At 35.3% G+C, this 16,110-nt stretch overlaps 1 protein-coding gene across 1 annotated transcript in view; it reads right to left on the bottom strand.

Moving 5' to 3' along the window:
- Positions 1 to 14,184, bottom strand: part of fut8b (fucosyltransferase 8b (alpha (1,6) fucosyltransferase)) — a 144,711-nt gene extending 130,527 nt beyond the window's left edge. The window contains exon 1 of the mRNA XM_077219533.1: positions 14,091 to 14,184. The gene's annotated coding sequence lies outside the window, so the exon portion shown is untranslated. The remainder of the gene's footprint in view (positions 1 to 14,090) is intronic.
- Positions 14,185 to 16,110: the final 1,926 nt, after the last annotated feature.

Genomic DNA, 16,110 nt, shown 5'->3' with positions numbered 1-16,110 from the left:
ACCCACCCACCCATCCATCCATCCACCCACCCATCCATCCATCCATCCACCCATCCATCCACCCATCCATCCACCCATCCATCCACCCATCCATTTATCCACCCATCCATCCACCCACCCACCCACCCATCCACCCACACATCCATCCATCCACAATTCCATCCATCCATCCACCCATCCATCCATCCACCCACCCATCCATCCACCCATCCACAATTCCATCCATCCATCCACCCATCCATCCATCCACCCACACATCCATCCATCCATCCATCCACAATTCCATCCATCCATCCACCCATCCATCCATCCACCCACCCATCCATCCACCCATATGTCTGTCTGTCTTTTTTCAGGACAAGCTTGTTTAAATAACTTTGCTTTTAAAGTTAACAAGATTTTGTTAGTAAATTTCACAAATAAATCACAATGAAACCACAAGAAATTATTGAATTATTCAAAACATTGAATTGAACATGAAACTTTTAAGTAGAAAAAGAGAAATAATATTTTCTTGTAAAACTTAATCCAATAATCTTTGTCATTTTTTTCAGTGAAAATAAAAATTAAAGTTAGATGATTTTTTGTAAATACAATTCAATTTAATTCTACACTGATGTTCATTCTGGGCACAGATATATTTAATTCTTTTAAAGAATTTTATACTTTTATCACGCAAGGATGCATTAAATTGATCAAAAGTGACAGTAGAAACATTTATATTTCAAATAAATCCTGTTCTTTTCAACTTTATATTAATCAAAGAATCCTGAAAATAAATGGATCATGGTTTCCACAAAAATATGAAGGACCGCAACTGTTTTCAACATTGATAATAATCAGAAATGTTTCTTGAGAAGCAAATCATCATATTAGAATGATCTGTGACACTGAAGACTGGAGTAATGATGCTGAAAATACAGTTTTGATCACAGGAATAAATTACATTTTAAAATACATTCACATAGGAAACAATTATTTTAATTTTAATTATATTTCACAATGTGTTAATAACTACTGTGAACTATATATTATAAATTCATATTCATTAGGCCTAAATAATATATATAATTATGTTAATATAAATATTACCGTATTTGATCAACTGAATAAAGCCTTGCTGAAACTTCTTTCAAAAACATGAAAGAAATAATAATAATACCGACCCCAAACTTTTGAAGGGTATACTACCTTAAATGTAAATAGCATTTCTGTATTCTGTTTGCTACCTCAGATATAATTCAGGAACTGAATGGGAATTTAAAAGGCAATCTCAATTCAATTCTGAACGGTGCAAAACCCTGAAGTTGTGCTGCAAGTTTTTTTTGGTCTGTAAAATGAATCTTCTTCTTCTTCAGATGCACGCTGGGCTCAGAGATTAGCAAACACACAGCGATGTTCTCTGGAACAGGTGTCACCACTCCACAGTAATTACATCAGCTCAGTCACTCTCAGCAATCACGCGCACGCGTAACAGCTTCGTCCAAATGTCACTCGTGTGTGATGATGATGACAACAAAATGACAAACACCGGTGCTGATCTGAGACTGATCTGCCAAATCACACAGAGAATCAATAAGCGTTTAAATCACATGCGTTTGTGTGTTTTCAGCTAGTTAAAGCTAGCCACGTTTCCACTACTAAAAATATTTAAGTTGAGATTACATTCTAATTTTAAGTTTAATGTATTAGCTAACTCATATATTTTAAGTTAAACTTTGAATTTCTTAACTTAAAATATTTATGTAATGGATTACCTTAATTTGTTTTAGTTTTGCCAAATTATTTGGGTGTACAGTCCAATATGAGTGTATACGATATAATAATAAAAAGTTTATTATATAAAAAAAATGAACAAGAACATTTTTAAAGTGACGATGCAAATTAATCACAGTTTTAAATCATATTTTTTGTTGCTGAAGTTACATCAAAGATGCTATTAAATCATCTCTTAATGTTCTCATAAATACACATCACATCATCACTGAGAAACTGGGACAAAAAGGCAAGGCAAGAAAAACGGTAATGCAGCCGCCTTGCTGTAGCCCTGTCCTTTCCTTTCAACGTTTATAAAAAGGGGTCAAGTGACATTTATCTGCCAGTTAAAGAGAGAAAAGTGTCTAGAAATGGAGCGTGTAACATTTAACAGCAATCACATTCATTAAGCTCAGCTTCACATGAACACCATTACCAGGGAAACTGATCATTTACTGCACGTGACGTGAGATTCAAGAACATGTAAAGACTCAGACAAACACCAACTGAATATGGAAAATGACGCATTCGTCAGGTCATGGAATGTTCAAACATTCCGCTTGGATTCTACATCAAACCATCTTGATTTAAACAAAACACTGTTGCTGTGGCAATGAGTTAAGCGTCTGTTCTTCTAACTCCATAGAAACCAAAGTGTGCGGGGGAGCAACTTGCGTGGTGGACCAGGAGAAACATGACCAAACGTTAGCTACTACTGTACACCAGATTAAGTTTCTGTGGTTAGTGGGAAAATGGCTGATTATTGGACAAAATGAAAAAAACCTCTGGGAAGAAATGACAGAGCTTTACTTATGGTATGATGTTCACAAATCTTTATTTATATGGCGCTTTTTACAGATTGTTTCAAAGCAGCTTTACAGAGATAACAGGAAAATAATACAACAAAGTTAGTTTCTAGAAGAGAATAGCATCATAGTCCAGCTTAAGTAGGTTCAGTGATGGTTCATTTGTTGTAAAAAAAAGTTATTAATGTAGTTAATTTATATATATAGCCGCTCTGGAAAAAAAACGTGATGTCATTGTCCAGCTCAGTTGTGTAATGTATTTGTGTCTACTGGTAATGTAATGATCTTTATTAAAATAAACAATAGGAAATTTGCAATACATTTTTAGTTAAATAAACAAATTGGTATTTGATGTGATTTGATATGCTTTTTACCAGCTGTCTGACTGAAAGTTGACTATTTAAACAGGTCATTTAATGACTCAACATCGCCGTACGCAGAATTAAAACATAAGACCTGTAATTCAAAGTGTAAATGTTAAGCAAAGGTCCCATAATCAACATGAAAACATGGAGATCTCACTCAAGGCTTTTACATCAAAATTCCTGAGAATTTGAGTAGGTTAATCATGTTAATTATTGTGTACCGCATATTCAGAGCCTTCATAATTGTTATTAATGTCTTTTATGGATCAAGCATGACACCGTGTGTCCAATGCATTTTTATGCATCACAATGTGACTTTGAGGTGTATGTTTAGGTGCAATACAAAGACATTTTGGTGCAGGATTTACTTTGAAACTATTTTCCCTCAGAAATGGCAAGTAAATAGAGCTGTACGACTTTGCGTAATTTGAGATTTTGTGGTTGTTGCTTGTTTAAACAAGATATACCGATTCTCCAACAAATCTAAACAGACTACTAAACAAAATAACATGTTACTATATGGACAAAATGTTACTTAATTGATTCAGTTTATTTAAAATGTTTAATTAATCTGAATGAATTATCAAATGCAATAGTATTTGTATTACAACAGAATGATTCAATGACTCACTCATAAATACTTTCATTACTGGATGAATCAGCGTTTTTGAACGAATCTCTTGAATGAATGATTCAATGACAAATTAATTTTTTAACAGTCGCTTGTCGCCACCTACTGGTGTAACGATGTAATTGATACACTGATTATTTGAAGCACAAAATTACTGTTAATACTGCTAATAGACACGTGAATACTTTGCACATTTAGCATTGAGATCACATGGGTGTTTGAATTGAGATCATGATCTTTTGACGATTAACCGTGTAGGTCTACAAGTAACACAATGACTTAAAAGTGAAATTTTAAAGTATATAGGCTAAAATAGTATTTTCTTGTAAAACGCACCCCTTCTTGTTTAAACATCGGAAAAAAATTTTTACAGTGTACTTTGTGATTCAACTTGATTCAGGGAAATATGATTAAATTCCAGCGTGCCGGAGCGAGGTTGAGTGTTTTCTGTTCGAACGGTGTCGTGTTAATCAATCAAAACTAACTTTAGCTGGACAATAACTTTATTCTAGAGCTGCTGTAAAGCCAAAACAATCTCTGTTACTTTAATTTCCTATTATCACTGTAAAGCTGCTTTGAAACCATCTATATTGTTAAAAGCGATATATAAATGAGGGTGACTTGACTTGACTTCCAAAACGATTCTCTGCAGCTTTGATTTTGGACGTGTATATTAAATATCGTGGTATTTGGGTCGACGTGCTTATTCAATAATCAAACTAATTTAACTTCAGGACTCTTTGTTGTACGACCAAGGTCCAAACTTAACATTTGCTAAGTCCCAAACTGCATTCTCACCAATGCTATAACTCCATAAGGATTTGTAACATTACAAAATTGAATTGTAAGAACCATAGCGTGTCTCTGACTAATGCAAGCGACGTGAACAAGTCAAATCAAAGACAGACCTATCAAAGAAGATTCAGGGTCTTCATTACTTCTACCTTAGTGAACAAAAATATCATTCTTTTATTCATCAGGTTCATTCAGAACTCTATTCTTCACATTAAGCCACCGAAACTAATAAATTGGGAACAAAATAAAAATGTATGGTTGATGAATTTTCATCTGCCTCTAGTAGGTGCAAGAACAAAGTACATTTTGGACCCTCAATACATCAAAACAGATGAGCAGCCGATATCTAACAGGTCTTTATTCTGACGGCCGCTTGAGAGTTCAGACGCTCGTGTGATCGGTCTGTTCACTAGACAGACAGATGGCGGTTTCTCTTACCCACTGACCTTGGAACAGCGACTGGACATGAAACAAAGCCCTGCATTTTAGTTGGCAGAGTCAGCAGGTTACAGATGAAGAGCGACGCATTTGATGCCACAGACAGCACATCACATGATGACATGTGAAATTGCCTTATTAATATATGCAACATTAGCATACGACAAACCCCAAGCATCGCCCCGGGCCTCTAATATCCAATCCCCCGATGAAACACCGTCAGAATTCCTCCTCAAACATCAAAAGAGAGAACGGGTCATCTATAATCACCTGCGTTCGCTCGGAGCGCCCAGCACAAGGCATGGAAGATCTATCACAAGACGTCAGTGAATCAAAAATGCCAGGCAAATGTCAGCGGAGCTCATGTAAGGTCCTTTCCTTGACCTTCACTCTTCACTAGTGTGTGTGTGCACACCGCTTTAACATCACTCGCAGACACAAACACACATCCATGAACTTGTGCAACATGCACACACACCGGCACACGCTCACAAAGAAATGTCACTCTGGTGATATCAACAAATCTCTAAGTTGCTGTTTAAAGGGGTCATGAACTGCATTTTTATTTTATTTTATAATGTTGAGGTGCACTTATAATGTTATCAAGATTTTTTACACCTTATGTCAAGTTATTTTTTATCCCGTTTTGACCCTCTCTTTCGGACACTCTGTTTTGATGGGTGTGTCTCATTCAAGACTTGGAAATAAACGCCTACTGATACGATTGGGTAAAAGTTTTGCATATTTAAATCAATTTTGACGTCCCCACCATTACACGTGTGGAATTGTCTTGAAAAATTCCGATGTTGAAAAATATCTCATTACATAGTTTCACATTTGCCAACAAAACGTCATGTAATCCTCTGAGGCATCTCTGGTTTTGTTGCTGGAGTAATCCTGTGTTTGTGTCTCTCTCGTATTTACTACTACATTATGTGTGTGAATTGGTGGGCGGGGCTAAAGAGTCAATGATGTAGAAGTAGGCGTCGATATTCTGAATTATGAAATAATAATGTGACAAAATCTGAAACGAGTCGTTTTCCGAGCTTGGTTTATATAAAAGCTGTTTTTGGACTAACGAGAAAGTTTTGAGTTCTGAAATTTTAATTTATGATATTTTTCAAGTACAATGGCCTCTTACATCTCAAAAGATCAAGGAAAATGAGATTTCTCAATTCATGACCACTTTTTTCAACCCTTTTTGTAGGATGCTGTAAAGTGAATTTTAAATGTCTTGGACTGCCGTGGCTTTTTGCATTAGGCCTTGAATTTTGAAAGGAATAGACCATTCAGAAATAAAAGTTATGTCATAATGCTGCTCAAAAACCAGTGATTTTCTTTTGTGAAACACAAAAGAAGGCATTTCGAAGTGTTTTCCTGGCCGCTGTTTTCCGGGCAATTACAATGAATGGGGAGTGATGCATTTAAGCTTCAAAAAGAACCTAAATGCACCATAAAAAAAAATCTGGAAATAATCATAAAAAATGGCCCATTTGAATTGTGCGCTACATACTGAAGCCATACAGTAGTAAGATGAAATGTAAGTTGTTACTCAGAGCAGTTTTATTAATGTTAACTAAAACTGTTGAAAAAGATTTATATTAATTTAAATAAGTTTAAATTTTAACTGAAATAAAAAATAAATAATTTCATTTCAGTTGTTTGCAAAGGCAACATTACTCATTTTTTTTGTAAAACTGAAAATAACTAAACAAAAACTCAAAACAAATAGAAAAATATGACAGAAAAACAAAAAAATTACTAAAAAAAAGTTTTTTTTAATAAAACGGAAAATGTAAAATATTAAAATTATGAATAAATACTTTAATACTATATTAATTATACTAAAATGACACTGACTGTGATTTATTTTATTTTATTTTAACACCATCTCATCCGCAGCCTCATGGTGAGAACAAAGAACGAAATATGTGCAATTATGTACAATGAACTAAATAAAACCATATAAGAAATTTACAAATGATACAAGACAAAAATTATAAAATGTAATCAGGTGATACTTTTAAAAAATGTTTCTTTGCTTTTTTTTACATTCAAAACTGCAGTAAAATATGTTTAATCAGAGTTGTGAACTGAATCAACAGATTCATAGAAAAGATTGGATTTAAAAAAAAATATTCATTCACAAATTGCGTAGTCACTCAAAATATTTTAGCTTGTATGACTTTTTTTGATCTTATGACTTCAGGAAACTTGAAATACGGCACACAAGTTGTACAGGCTACTTTAATGAAGTTTAATGGTGTTTTCACACCTTTTCACACCGCGTATACTAAATGAGGCAAGGGTGTAGTTACATTCAAGCTATTTTAAGGCATGAATATTTTTTTTTAAAGAAAAAACATTTAAATATGTCATTTTGGTGATAAGTTTTTAAGTGATAAAACTATTGACAGGGGGACTTTAAGATTTTTGAAAGCCTCGGTCCCCATTCATTGTTGGCATTGCATGGAAAAAGAGCGACCAAATTCTTCATAATATCTATAAAACTTAGGAAAGAAAGTCAAATGATGATGCACGAGCACAGCGAGTATGTGAAGTTTCTGCTCAGACTCTTCATCAGCATGATTCAAACTCCTCATCTCGTTCTCCTGATGTCTCCGCATCAGAAAACACACTCGCTCTCGTCCTGTGTCCTGTGACCTGGAGGGGTTTCCCTGCACAAGCACTTAATATTCTTAATTTCATTTCCCCAAGGCCTGCTCCACACAGAATCATTACAGACATCTTTGGACACAAATATTCACACCACCTGACTGAGCCAGCAGCACCATGTAAATTGCATATGTGAACTCGCCATGAAAATCTATAAAATATGAGCCAGAACTGACAGCAAATAAAACAAATAACAGGTTAGCCAGAGCAGAGTGTGGTGCACAAAATGGTCTAAATACAAGACAATCAATCTCAGACTAAAACCTACAGCACAAAGCCCACATCTAGAGCTCCATCCAGAATGTTCCATTACCGTTAACCATCGCCACTGCTGTTTAATGGAGTCATTACACTCAAATGATGACCGACAGGTGTGTTGGGCTGGCCGAGGGAAAACCGGCCACACACACACTCACACAGCAGTGTTAATGCCATTAAGAGAAGTGTAAATGCATCATATGCATGTGGCCCTGCACAAACAACATCTGTGGAAATTAATGAATGTCAAGAAATACCGCACACATATCAGTAAATAAATACTCATTTATGTGTTTAATAATTTCATTTAAAGCAGGACTCGCAATGATTTAAAATTAAGCAAAGTAATGAATAATACTAATGTGTTGGCCGCTTTCGAAACGCGCTTTGTGAAGCTTCGAAACATCTTCGAATCATTCTTTTCGGACCAGTGATTCAGAGTGTGTGTCAAACTGCCAAAGTAGTGTGATTTCACTAAATGAGTTTTCGTAACTTTTAGGAAACATTTTGAAATTTCAATGGTTCGCAGCTAGATGATCAGGATATGTTTTTTCTTTCTAAGTTTAAGAAATTTGTAGACATTTTTAATGACACGTTTGTATAATAAAGAGGAAGAGTTTAGGGTAATAGTCTCTTATTGGCCGGATTACCAATATTACCAAGCTTTCAATAACAAGCCCTACAATTTGATAATAACAACACATACAAAAAACTTGATCGAGGCATCCCTAGTTTTTGTTGCATTTACACAGTTGTGACCAGCATGTGGCTTCCAAACAGTGAATCATTTTGCGAAGCAACTTGTTCAGTTGTTTCTACGTTTCAAAAAGCTTAATTTCTCCCATCAGTAATAAACATAGCAATTATTTTAATTTGTTTTTATCTAGTTTAACTAGCATCTCTGATTTAAAGTGTAACGGTGCATGATAAGCGATTAGAGATAAGCTCAATTAGTGAATCAGTTCAAACTGTCCATTTCAAGGAACTGATTCAAAACTCTGATTTGTTTTGTGTCTGTAAAGGCTATTAAACATTAAGATACAGTATACATGAGATCCCATATTGCTCAGATGTATTTTTGTTTATTTCTTAAAACTCTAAAGCTGCACTGCTCAAAACAAACACTCGCATCTCACTGCAAATTATTTTACAAATCTTTACTTATTTTACTAAACCTATGGGAGACATTAGGAAACTAACGAAGACTTTAATGATTCCAAACACATTCCGCAGCAAACTACATCTCCATACAGATTCAGATGCATTACGGACTCATTCATTGTGCGCTTGAGAACTTCTCAACTTACAAATAAACTGTATGCGTTTAGTATTCAGTACGGCTCCACTGGAAAATACACTTCCTAAATACACTTCTGTAGAGTTAATTTCAAGAGTGATCATCAGTTTACTTATTCCTTTCCACTCTCTGACTGACTGCATTAAACAAAACTCATTAGCATTTCACATTGGACATGTTAAAATGAAATTAAACTACCATCTTGAGACGCATATGTGAGGGTCTGGTCTCACACTGCAGATGACAGGCAATATAGTCAATAACGGTTCATCCAAAGACAGATATTGTCTTAAATTAGCTCATTTAACGTCACATGTTATAAAACATAGCATCTGTTTTAAACAATAATCTTCAGAAGAGGAATTTGCAGGTTCAAAACCCCCCAAAAGAGACGAGAGCAGTAAAGGTTTCAGCCGCCAGGGTGACGATCAGATAAGATGCCGTCATGTGGACATGTGGTCATGTGGTCAAGACCAAGGCCATAGGAAAGACAGAAACAGACCTTAAACAAACTATCCTTTATTAATTTATAGACAAACTGATCTATAAATGAGCATGCATCCAAGGACACTGTGTGAATGATTTACTGTCTTTTTGTGTAGTGTCTTTTGATATTATCTCTTTGATACTATGTATTTTAATATAGAACCAGCGGTCAATGTAACCTCAACTACACCATGTTTGTTCTCAATAAACTCCAATCTTCGTCCCCCATTTGTTAATTTACATTACATTTTGCCAACTTGTGACGCATTAGTATTATAAGAATCTTGAAGATTCTTTTGTTAAACACCAGTGGCTTTTAAAGCCCGGACCCGATGTAACCCGACATCAACATGAATTATCTGCCCGAACCCGGCCAGCGGCCTGACGCCGAATTTTTTTTTTTTTTTTTTTTTTTTCATACACGTATTATCATGACCAGCACACGGGAATTCAAATCAACCTTTAATGTTCACGTCTTTTAACAATAGCCTACAAAAAATGCAAACAACTGAAACAAACTTTTAATATATAAATAGGCTATATAGGCTACTAAATATGCCTCAAATAAAAATCTTCTGGACGACACGTTTACGTTTTTTTTCTGTCATATTTCATCAGCACCTTGCATTTTGAGGATTGCACATACCCTGTAGAATTTCCATCAGAATCCAGCACCACTCCAAACACTTTCCAGACCTCTGATTTTCCCACTCCTGTAGTAGCGACGGTGAATTCACCTGCGGCAAGTTTACTTTCCACCAACTCCATCTTCTTCTCCAGGCTAAAGGCGTGCACGCAGCGGCGTCAGGTCTGCACTCGCGATGCACGTTGCATGCAGCAGCCAGAATTTCTTTACGGTGAACAGCAGCGATGATTAATAAAAAAAAAAAATTTCACTTAGCGGAAAAGATTAAGCCCGAGGTCCGACCCGACCCGAGTCCTTTGCTTATATTTTCGACCCGAACCCGGCACGAACCCGCAGGTCCCGTCGGGTTTGTCGGACCAAACCGGCCCGTTGAGTACTCTACTGTGTAGGGCTGGACCCTCGGAAAAAAACTGTCGGCTGGTTTGTTAATTACCTTACAGACAGAACTCAGTGTGTGCAGGCGGATAGCATCACCTATTATCTTAAAATAACAATAGGCGTGCCTCAGGGGTCAGTCTTGGGGCCATTGCTTTTCATCCTTTATATAAATAACATTGATCATAAAGTATCTAAAGGCAAATTTCATTTTTATGCAGACGACACTGTACTGTATTGCTCAGCACCTACAGCAGACCAGGCCCTCTCCCAATTACAACTTGATTTTAACACTCTTCAACAGAACCTTTATGATTTAAAACTTGTTTTAAATGCTGAAAAACAAAAGTCACGCTTTTTTCGAATTCAAAACCCAAATCAATTCTGCCTTCGATCCTCACTACTCAGGGTATTAAGATTGAATGTGTTTCTAAATACAGATATCTTGGTATTTTAATAGATGAATCTCTTTCTTTTAACCTTCATATCCAGCAGCTAGCAAAAAGATTAAAACTTAAACTAGGGTTTTATTTTAAAATCAAATCCTGCCTCTCGTTCGAATCTAAAAAGAGGTTAGTTGCTGGCACTTTTATGTCTATACTTGACTATGGTGATGTCTTGTACATGCATGCTTCATCTCAAAGTTTACATGCACTGGACACTGTATACCATGTAGCTCTGAGGTTCATCACTGGTCTTAAAGTCCTCACTCACCATTGTGAACTGTATGAACGTGTTGGATGGTCTTCTCTATCAACACGGAGACTTCAACACTGGTATATCTTCATAAATAAGGCCATTTTAGGCCTACTTCCATCCTACCTCCTCACCTACATCAGTGTAAATAATATCGGGACTTACAATCTTTGTTCCAAGGATCTTTTCCTTCTGTCTGTTCCTAAGGTTAGAACTGAGCTGGGAAAAAGGCGTTTAAGTTCGCTGCTCCCGCTACATGGAACAGGTTACAGAAATCCATGAAACTTAATAAGCTTGTCTCAGTGGTCGCTTTTAAGAGGATGTTAACTGACTTGGAGGCAGCCAGATCTGGCTGTAGATGTTCTGCCTCATGTGTTAAGGATTGTGGTTTACTTCAAAGGATTTGCTATGTTAGTTTTGTTGTTTTGTTTTTTACTACTTTTTTTGTATTTTGTGTTTGTTTGTATGTATGGATGTATGGTTGTACTGCTGCCTTCTTGGCCAGGACACTCTTGAAAAAGGGATTTTTAATCTCAACGAGTCTCTTCCTGGTTAAATAAGGTAAAAAGAAAAAAAAAAGGTCAACTGGAGACTATACAAATTGCATCAGGACAGTTTAATTCAAATGGGCGAGACATGCAAGTATCAAACTTAGTTTCATTATTTGATACATTAAGTATCCTTACCCCTTTTAAAGACGGGTGTGTTAGAACTAAACTGATGGTTTGCTCAAGGCTGTTGATCTGCTGAATTTCAAACAATGCTATAACTTCTTGCTTGCTTGTATTGTGCTTCAGCTCTCTTTTCCTTGATAAACTGTATGCATGTATGTATGTGTATGTTAGAGTAGTTTAAGTGTTAAGACTAGTTAATAAAGTCTTGTTCATTTCACACGTAAAGTTGTCCGCGTCTCAAGCTCATATTTGGAGTCTCTAATCATAGATTTTTGACTACTTGTTCTTAGTAGTACTGTAAAGTAAGAAAGACATTTCCCATGCTATGGAAATATACCTTTCTATTAATCAATAATAACCAATATTGAGGGTTCACACAGGATGAACTGAGTAATTGGTTGTAATGTTAATGTTGCTACATCAAGTTCCGATTAACTGATCCAAATATTCATAATCAATTATAACGGGTTATAATTGATTATTAATATTTATTTAGAGCTAATTTGCTATGTTATATGCATTAATAATATGATATACATAATATATACATACATGTATTATATAGAATAATGTCAATAATAATAAGTTAATACTTGTTCAAAACAATCACTTTATCAAAGTGTGTACTATTTTCTGTTTATGTTGATGAATAAAATAATTTATTTTTTGTTCAATAAATATACTGTCATTAAAATGTTCATTTTAAAAATACAGAAACAAAATTATTGTAAAAAGTAGCCTAAAGATTCAGAAAGCATTGAAGGAGATCCCATACTCATTTGATATAGATTTATAGTAGTAACAATAAATTATATTTTAGTAAATGATATGATTAATGTCATATTATTAAACATGATGGTTTCATTATAAATATGGTGATTATCTCTAAGGTAGGTTGACACCCAACTTAATATATGATATTTACCATCTGAATCTAACAAATGGAAAAGTCAGCCAGTTATTTATTATCATGTTAATTATCATGCCTTCTCCACTAACAGTAACGCCTTTTACCCCAAATACCATACTTGTACATATTCGTCCGTTATTGAAATAATGTTGCTGTTAGCTTGAACAAAACTGAAAATCATTAAGAAGACTGTTGTCTCGATAAATTTAGTGATTCTCATTTGCTACATAGATCTACAGCATTTTTAAGAACATAAAATATTAGATCATTTTAGCGCGCGTCGTGAAAAGCGGCTGGTATGGAAAGTGCTGAGGCACGTTCTTGTGCCATCTAGAGGTTTACAGGGAAATAAAATCAAAGGTGCCTTTTACCCTGGTGCGCCTTTAGCCCTGTTGTGCCCTACTTCTAACTTACTTACTGTTGACTCCAAAACACCCGCTACTCGTGCTAAAATCAATTCCATATAAATAAAACATTCTTTCTATTGTTTACTACAATAATAAACTAAGTTATTGTTTTACACAGAAATTGGTGATGCAAAATAAAATACAGTAAACAATTACTGTACAATACATTACTATTGTGTACAATAGACTACTATACAGGATCTACGCATCAGCTGAAATCAACTAAAGCAATGTTGCCATTAACACAATTTTGTGAATGAATAGAAAGATAGATAGATAGATAGATAGATAGATAGATAGATAGATAGATAGATAGATAGAGTCATGAACTGGCTGTAAACAAACAAAAGCTCGAGTCCCTGCACAGCTTCTCCATATATCAACATGTTTTATACATCATGTTAGTCACAGAGGATCCCTGCAACAGGCTGACTGACACACTGTGTTCTCAAGACCCACTGAACTGCATCTTAGACGCAAAGTCATAACTCTATATGATGGCCAAAAATGTTGGAAGCGTCTGTGATGTTGACCAAAAATGCCATACACACATATGATGCAGCTGCTGACTTGGAAAACGTCTGTGATTATGCTCAAAAATGCTTCACACTTCTGATGTCCAAATCGTCAATGATGTTAAAGCCTAAACAATGCTGCAAATTTGGAACATATCCATGATAAAGCCCAAACCAGTTGCTTGCTAGGAACTGCCAAAGATGATGACCATAAACGCTTCATGCACACTGCCCAGAAAGCCTGCTGTGTTTATTATCTCCAGATGCTGCACGCGCATCGGTGGCTTTGAGACGCGTCCAGCGCGCGCTGCTGTAAACGCCTTTATTTACATTCACAAACACACAAACACACTCACGTACCGTAAAACCGCGCTGCCGCTCCGGAGGAAGATCCAGGAGGATGGAAGAGAAGAGCGCGTGTGTGAGAGATGAAATCAGCGGACACACACACACACACACACACACACACAGAAGAGCATCATGTGCTGCTCTCACTGCGCATGTCAGCGCCGCACCGAACATCTACCGGCAGATCATCTTTCACGAGACACTCACTGACACTGGGGGTCTGTGGAGAATATAAAACAGGGAACTTTTTTTGTTTTGTTTTTTGTTTACATTTTCATGAAGTCTTCTAACTTTCTAACTACTGATCTGCAAAGAATAACATAATAGTCTAATGTAAATATAAAATGTTACTGAGGAAAGTTAGCGGTTTTTATTGGGGGTGCGTAAAAGGTTAAACGGTTTATATAGCCTACTATTAAATACTACGTATGTTAATTTAATTTAATTTAATTTAATTTATTTTATTTTATTTTACCAGCCATTTATTTAAGAGCAACATTCTTATTTACAATGGCATGGCATGATGGCAATATCTTGTTCTCTTAAAGGAGGGAAGGAGATCAGTACAAATTAATCATACTGTAAATAAAAAAAGATTACATTTAGAATGTAAATAAATAATTGATAATAAATTGCTTATATTATAAGCTAAATAAGTTAAACCATTGAAGAAATAGTTTATAGAATTCCATGACGTCTTGCATTATATTTCTAACTACTGATCTGCAAAGTATTACATAATGGTCTAATGTTAATATAACATTTTACCGAGGAAATCTAGCTTTTCTATTTGGGGTCCACGGGTGTATTAATGGTTAAAACCTGTTCTATAGCCTACTATTAAATAATATGTATATCTATTTTTAAAAAAAAAATACATTTTTATTTTTTATTTTACCAGGCATTTATTTTAGAGCCAATATCTTGTTCTCTTAAAGGAGGGAAGGAGAACAATTAGGAATAAAAATTAAACATTATGTAAATACAAAAGATCACATCAGAAGGTGTAAAAAATTATTAATAATAAATTGATTATATTAATCGATTATAAGCTAAAACAGTTAAGAAATAGTCTATAGCCACAAAAAAAAATGATATCTAAAACATGTACAATAATTTTTAAAAATAAATAAATAAAACTGGTACAGGGATAAATCTGATCTTAGCATTTTCAACATTAAAGCGTTAAAAGGCACCTTTACAAGCACATCTGTACACATCATCTCCATAAATATGAGGAGTATGGTAATTCAAACCAGGTATATTATGGAAGACGAAGTAAATGAGGGTCGGATATGAAAACATCTGTATTTCATGTTCACCTGCAAATGTGCTGGGCGTACAGAAAAAGATTGTCATCAAGCCAAAAAAACAGGAAACTGTGAGATCAATCTCAAGTTCTGAGACTAAAACTTTGTGGCAATTATATCCCTTCTGGAAAAGAGCACAGAATTTGTTGCCGGTCCATATCCGTCTGTAAATCAGCTTGGTCAAGAGTGAACTACAGCCACAGTGCAATGCAATAAATACTACTTTTAGTGAGTAGCTGAAAGCAGATGATTATGAACACAACCATTTATTTTGAAGTAAATCATCACAAACACACTCAGATTCAGTTTGAGTGGGAGTGAAATGAGCCTCTGCAGTTCAGACCTTTAACAAGGCAAATGTGTTTATATTTTCATGAGAATGTGCTGATTGCTTAAAACTGAAAACCTGCCAGAAGAACTCCAACAGCACAAACACGCACATCATCATTAATTAAAGAGCACAACAGAAGCTGAATTCAACTGAAGAGCATTATTCACTGGAGCTCTGATTCACAGCACTATTCCAGAGACAAATCACACTTTTCCTTGAAGTCGGAGAACCATTTAACATTTAATCCTGCTTTGCTGCAAATGAATCCAGTACAAATCTGACAAACCAAGTCAAGCTGCAACATCAGTGCATCCTTTTTAATGTATGAAAACTTGGATAAATAACCTGATATTGTGATGGTGGTTATTAAGAGAAATAGTGTGAGGATATG

Source organism: Siphateles boraxobius, unplaced genomic scaffold (genome assembly GCF_051911475.1).
Source record: "Siphateles boraxobius isolate OS27281-9 unplaced genomic scaffold, OSU_SipBor_1 8, whole genome shotgun sequence".
Taxonomy (NCBI): domain Eukaryota; kingdom Metazoa; phylum Chordata; class Actinopteri; order Cypriniformes; family Leuciscidae; genus Siphateles; species Siphateles boraxobius.
This window is presented reverse-complemented; position numbering and strand designations above follow the sequence as displayed.